This window comes from Pseudophryne corroboree, unplaced genomic scaffold (assembly GCF_028390025.1).
Source record: "Pseudophryne corroboree isolate aPseCor3 unplaced genomic scaffold, aPseCor3.hap2 scaffold_302, whole genome shotgun sequence".
NCBI lineage: Eukaryota > Metazoa > Chordata > Amphibia > Anura > Myobatrachidae > Pseudophryne > Pseudophryne corroboree.
In genome coordinates, this window is record NW_026969693.1 from 535,635 (window position 1) to 542,014 (window position 6,380).

Sequence of the window (6,380 nt, forward strand, 5' to 3'; positions counted from 1 at the left end):
TTTTTTTTGTTAATTAAAGTAATCCAAAACTGGGATTGATATTTTTGCTCTTTTATTTTTACTTAAAGTACAATAACTTTTACCATTTTAATTTGTTTTAATAGTATATTGACAGTATTGTTTTCTTTCAAAAATCCAATTAATTTTCTTTACCCGATTATTAAAATGGTAATTGACAAAAACAAACTACATTGTCACCAGAAGAGCAATACAAAATGTACAAGTGATATATTAAAATCATCTTTCCAGCTTGAATTTCAATGATGCATTGGGGCAACGATTTTGTGAGAAACATCTTCACCCTTAAATAAAGATTTTCTTAATTCCTTACCTGTGTGCTAATTAGATATCACCTTGTTTTCACATTAAACAGACTTCCACATGAGAAAGCAGCAAGGATGCAGTGGCGTTAATGTTTCCTGGTGTCAACCTGTATTATTTCAGTAGATATTGAAATGAGGATGCATCTTGCTGCCTTTCCAATGAAGCAAGTTTAATTTAGTAATAGGTGAAAAACCATCCCTACAAAGATGTTAATCAGATACTTGGCTTTGTGGACACTTTTCAGAGAACAAATTTGTTAGCATAAAAATAAAGCCAGAAAATGAAGAGCTGTTTAATCACTCAATTGGATTTTTTTGCCAGCATATTTCTTTTTCTCTGCAACCCACTGCTAAATTGTGCTTCCTAGCTGTTTTTATAAAATCACTGAATCAAATCTAACTCTGATTACATCAGAGAAGGCCAGGTACCCTACACCATAACAGGGGTTTTCGAAATTTTGACTTGTCTACTTAAAGATCAACAAAATCTGATAACAAGGTCAATTACGTCCCTGGGTGGGATTAAACCACCAACCTTTTGGTTAATAGCCGTACACACTAACTGATTGCGCCACAGCGACACTTTGCAAAAGTACATACTGACAAAGGCTAATAAGCATTCATCTAGAACGTTTCCTATAAAAACTTTAAATAGTCAATAATCTGGAGAGTTTTTGTAAGATGTTTCTTCCATCAACCAATGAAGAAACACATTGGTACTTTCCCATGATAAGTGAGTGCTTCAGGATCTCTTGCACTTACATGTGCAGCAGAGTACTGTAATGGAAGCATGCTGGGTCCATAACCCAGAGGTAGGCAGATTGAAACTATCCTCTGCTATATGCATTTTTTTTTGTTAATTAAAGTAATCCAAAACTGGGATTGACATTTTTGCTCTTTTATTTTTACTTAAAGTACAATAACTTTTACCATTTTAATTTGTTTTTTTAGTATATTGACAGTATTGTTTTCTTTCAAAAATCCACTTAATTTTCTTTACCCGATTATTAAAATGGTAATTGACAAAAACAAACTACATTGTCACCAGAAGAGCAATACAAAATGTACAAGTGATATATTAAAATCATCTTTCCAGCTTGAATTTCAATGATGCATTGGGGCAACGATTTTGTGAGAAACATCTTCACCCTTAAATAAAGATTTTCTTAATTCCTTACCTGTGTGCTAATTAGATATCACCTTGTTTTCACATTAAACAGACTTCCACATGAGAAAGCAGCAAGGATGCAGTGGCGTTAATGTTTCCTGGTGTCAACCTGTATTATTTCAGTAGATATTGAAATGAGGATGCATCTTGCTGCCTTTCCAATGTAGCAAGTTTAATTTAGTAATAGGTGAAAAACCATCCAAGAGCTGTTTAATCACTCAATTGGATTTTTTTGCCAGCATATTTCTTTTTCTCTGCAACCCACTGCTAAATTGTGCTTCCTAGCTGTTTTTATAAAATCACTGAATCAAATCTAACTCTGATTACATCAGAGAAGGCCAGGTACCCTACACCATAAGAGGGGGTTTGAAATTTTGACTTGTCTACATAAAGATCACCAAAATCTGATAACAAGGTCAATTACGTCCCTGGGTGGGATTGAACCACCAACCTTTTGGTTAATAGCCTTACACACTAACTGATTGCGGCACAGCGACACTTTGCAAAAGCATATACTGAAAAACGCTAATAAGCATTCATCTAGAACGTTTCCTAGAAACATTTTAAAAAGTCAATAAAGTGGAGAGTTTTTGTAAGATGTTTCTTCCATCAACCAATGAAGAAACACATTGGTACTTTCCCATGATGAGTGAGTGCTTCAGGATCTCTTGCACTTACATGTGCAGCAGAGTACTGTAATGGAAGCATGCTGGGTCCATAACCCAGAGGTAGGCAGATTGAAACTATCCTCTGCTATATGCATTTTTTTTTGTTAATTAAAGTAATCCAAAACTGGGATTGACATTTTTGCTCTTTTATTTTTACTTAAAGTACAATAACTTTTACCATTTTAATTTGTTTTTTTAGTATATTGACAGTATTGTTTTCTTTCAAAAATCCACTTAATTTTCTTTACCCGATTATTAAAATGGTAATTGACAAAAACAAACTACATTGTCACCAGAAGAGCAATACAAAATGTACAAGTGATATATTAAAATCATCTTTCCAGCTTGAATTTCAATGATGCATTGGGGCAACGATTTTGTGAGAAACATCTTCACCCTTAAATAAAGATTTTCTTAATTCCTTACCTGTGTGCTAATTAGATATCACCTTGTTTTCACATTAAACAGACTTCCACATGAGAAAGCAGCAAGGATGCAGTGGCGTTAATGTTTCCTGGTGTCAACCTGTATTATTTCAGTAGATATTGAAATGAGGATGCAGCTTGCTGCCTTTCCAATGTAGCAAGTTTAATTTAGTAATAGGTGAAAAACCATCCAAGAGCTGTTTAATCACTCAATTGGATTTTTTTGCCAGCATATTTCTTTTTCTCTGCAACCCACTGCTAAATTGTGCTTCCTAGCTGTTTTTATAAAATCACTGAATCAAATCTAACTCTGATTACATCAGAGAAGTCTAAATACCTAACACCATAACAGGGGGTTTGAAATTTTGACTTGTCTACTTAAAGATCACCAAAATCTGATAACAAGGTCAATTACATCCCTGGGTGGGATTGAACCACCAACCTTTTGGTTAATAGCCATACACACTAACTGATTGCGCCACAGCGACACTTTGTAAAAGTACATACTGACAAAGGCTAATAAACAATCATCTAGAACGTTTCCTAGAAAAACTTTAAAAAGTCAATAATCTGGAGTGTTTTTGTAAGATGTTTCTGCCATCAACCAATGAAGAAACATATTGGTACTTTCCCATGATGAGTGAATGCTTCAGGATCTCTTGCACTTACATGTGCAGCAGAGTACTGCAATGGAAGCATGCTGGCCCCATAACCCAGAGGTAGACAGATTGAAACTATCCTCTGCTATATGCATTTTTTTTGTTAAAGTAATCCAAAACTGGGATTGATATTTTTGCTCTTTTATTTTTACTTAAAGAACAATAACTTTTACCATTTTAATTTGTTTTAATAGTATATTGACAGTATTGTTTTCTTTCAAAAATTCACTTAATTTTCTTTTCTTTGTGCTAATTAGATATCACCTTGTTTTCACATTAAATAGACTTCCACATGAGAAAGCAGCAAGGATGCAGTGGCGTTAATGTTTCCTGGTGGTAGTGGGGGACTGTGTTTGTGCTTTCCTCTGGTCAGCTCTGGTAAAAGTCAGATTTCTTTGTCTCAGATCTTCCTCTAGCCTTGTTCTTATTTTGAGAGTTCCCTTGTGCTGCCTCAGTTGGATCTCCTTCACTTGACAGGGGGGTACCCGAGCAGCGACCCTCCCCAGCACTAGCCCAACTCCTACTTACCTGCCAGGTGAGATACTATGATCATGAAGGTGCTTCTCCCAGGGCAAGGCTCACCCATTGCACTCTGGGTGTGCTGCTCCTGCGATTTCCCCAAATGTGGGAAACTTGACTGCATAATTTGTGTTTCCCCTGGTCGGCTCTCGTATAATTCAGATCTCTTTGTCTCAGGTCTCTCTCCAGCCTAGTTTGCTGTCTGTTTCCACTTCTCTTTTCTTAAACCGCTCCCTTCTATGCCCTTGCGCACCTTAATTAAATCTAACTCTGATTACGTCAGAGAAGGCCAGGTACCCTACACCATAAGAGGGGGTTTGAAATTTTGACTTGTCTGCTTAAAGATCACCAAAATATGATCACAAGGTCAATTACATCACTGGGTGGGAACCTTTTGGTTAATAGCCCATGTAAGTGCAAGAGATCCTGAAGCACTCACTCATCATGGGAAAGTACCAATGTGTTTCTTACAAAAATTCTCCAGATTATTGACTTTTTAAAGTTTTTCTAGGAAACGTTCTAGATGAATGCTTATTAGCCTTTGTCAGTATGTACTTTTGCAAAGTGTCGCTGTGCCGCAATCAGTTAGTGTGTATGGCTATTAACCTAAAGGTTGGTGATTCAATCCCACCCAGGGACGTAATTGACCTTGTTATCAGATTTTGGTGATCTTTAAGTAGACAAGTCAAAATTTCAAACCCCCTCTTATGGTGTAGGGTACCCGGCCTTCTCTGATGTAATCAGAGTTAGATTTGATTAAGTGATTTTATAAAAAAACAGCTAGGAAGCACAATTTAGCAGTGGGTTGCATAGAAAAAAAATTATGCTGGCAGAGAAGTCCAATTGAGTGATTAAACAGCTCTTCATTTTCTGATTTTATGTCTATGCTAACAAATTTGCTCTCTGAAAAGTGTCCACAAAGCCAAGTCTCTGATTAACACCTTTTTAGGAATGGTTTTTCACCTATTACTGAATTAAACTTGCTTCATTGGAAAGGCAGCAAGATGCATCCTCATTTCAATGTCTACTGAAATAATACAGGTTGACACCAGGAAACATAAACGTCACTGCATCCTTGCTGCTTCCTCATGGGGAAGTCTGTTTAATGTGAAAACAAGGTGATATCTAATCAGCACACAGGTAAGGAATTAAGAAAATCTTTCTTTATGGGTGAAGATGTTTCTCACAAAATTGTTGCACCAAGGCATCATTGAAATTCAAGCTGGAAAGATGATTTTAATATATCACTTGTACATTTTGTACTGCTCTTCTGGTGACAATGTAGTTTGTTTTTGTCAATTACCATTTTAATAATAGGGTAAAGAAAATTAAGTGGATTTTTGAAAGAAAACAATACTGTCAATATACTATTAAAACAAATTAAAATGGTAAAAGTTATTGTACTTTAAGTAAAAATAAAAGAGCAAAAATATCAATCCCAGTTTTGGATTACTTTAATTAACAAAAAAACAATGCATATAGCAGAGGATAGTTTCAATCTGCCTACCTCTGGGTTATGGACCCAGCATGCTTCCATTACAGTACTCTGCTGCACATGTAAGTGCAAGAGATCCTGAAGCACTCACTCATCATGGGAAAGTACCAATGTGTTTCTTCATTGGTTGATGGAAGAAACATCTTACAAAAACTCTCCACATTATTGACTTTTTAAAATGTTTCTAGGAAACATTCTAGATGAATGCTTATTAGCCTTTGTCAGTATGTACTTTTGAAAAGTGTCGCTGTGGCGCAATCAGTTAGTGTATAAGGCTATTAACCAAAAGGTTGGCGGTTCAATCCCACCCAGGGACGTAATTGACTTTGTTATCAGATTTTGGTGATCTTTAAGTAGACAAGTCAAAATTTCAAACCCCCTCTTATGGTGTAGGATACCTGGCCTTCTCTGATGTAATCAGAGTTAGATTTGATTAAGTGATTTTATAAAAAAACAGCTAGGAAGCACAATTTAGCAGTGGGTTGCAGAGAAAAAGAAAAATGCTGGCAGAAAAATCAAATTGAGTGATTAAACAGCTCTTCATTTTCTGGCTTTATTTTTATGCTAACAAATTTGTTCTCTGAAAAGTGTCCACAAAGCCAAGTCTCTGATTAACACCTTTGTAGGGATGGTTTTTAACCTATTACTAAATTAAACTTGCTTCATTGGAAAGGCAGCAAGATGCATCCTCATTTCAATGTCTACTGAAATAATACAGGTTGACACCAGGAAACATTAACGCCACTGCATCCTTGCTGCTTTCTCATGTGGAAGTCTGTTAAATGTGAAAACAAGGTGATATCTAATTAGCACACAGGTAGGGAATTAAGAAAATCTTTATTTAAGGGTGAAGATGTTTCTCACAAAATCGTTACCTCAATGCATCATTGAAATTCAAGCTGAAAAGATGATTTTAATATATCACTTGTACATATAGGGGTATATGCAATAGCGGGCGAATTTCAGAAAAAGGCGAATTCCGGAACGTTTTCGCCTCAAAAAATCAATTCGCCTATGCAGTGCAGTACTTTTTCGCAAAAAAACGGACCGTCAAAATTCGCCTTTTCTCAATTCGCCTTTTTCCGCATTCGCCTTTTCTGCAATGGTACAGATGCTGCAATTC

At 35.9% G+C, this 6,380-nt stretch overlaps 1 non-coding gene across 1 annotated transcript; it reads left to right on the plus strand.

The window, feature by feature from the left end:
- The first annotated feature begins 3,763 nt into the window (after positions 1–3,763).
- Positions 3,764–3,926, plus strand: LOC135016679 (U1 spliceosomal RNA). The gene has a single exon (XR_010214691.1). It is a non-coding gene; the product is annotated as a U1 spliceosomal RNA (small nuclear RNA).
- Positions 3,927–6,380: the final 2,454 nt, after the last annotated feature.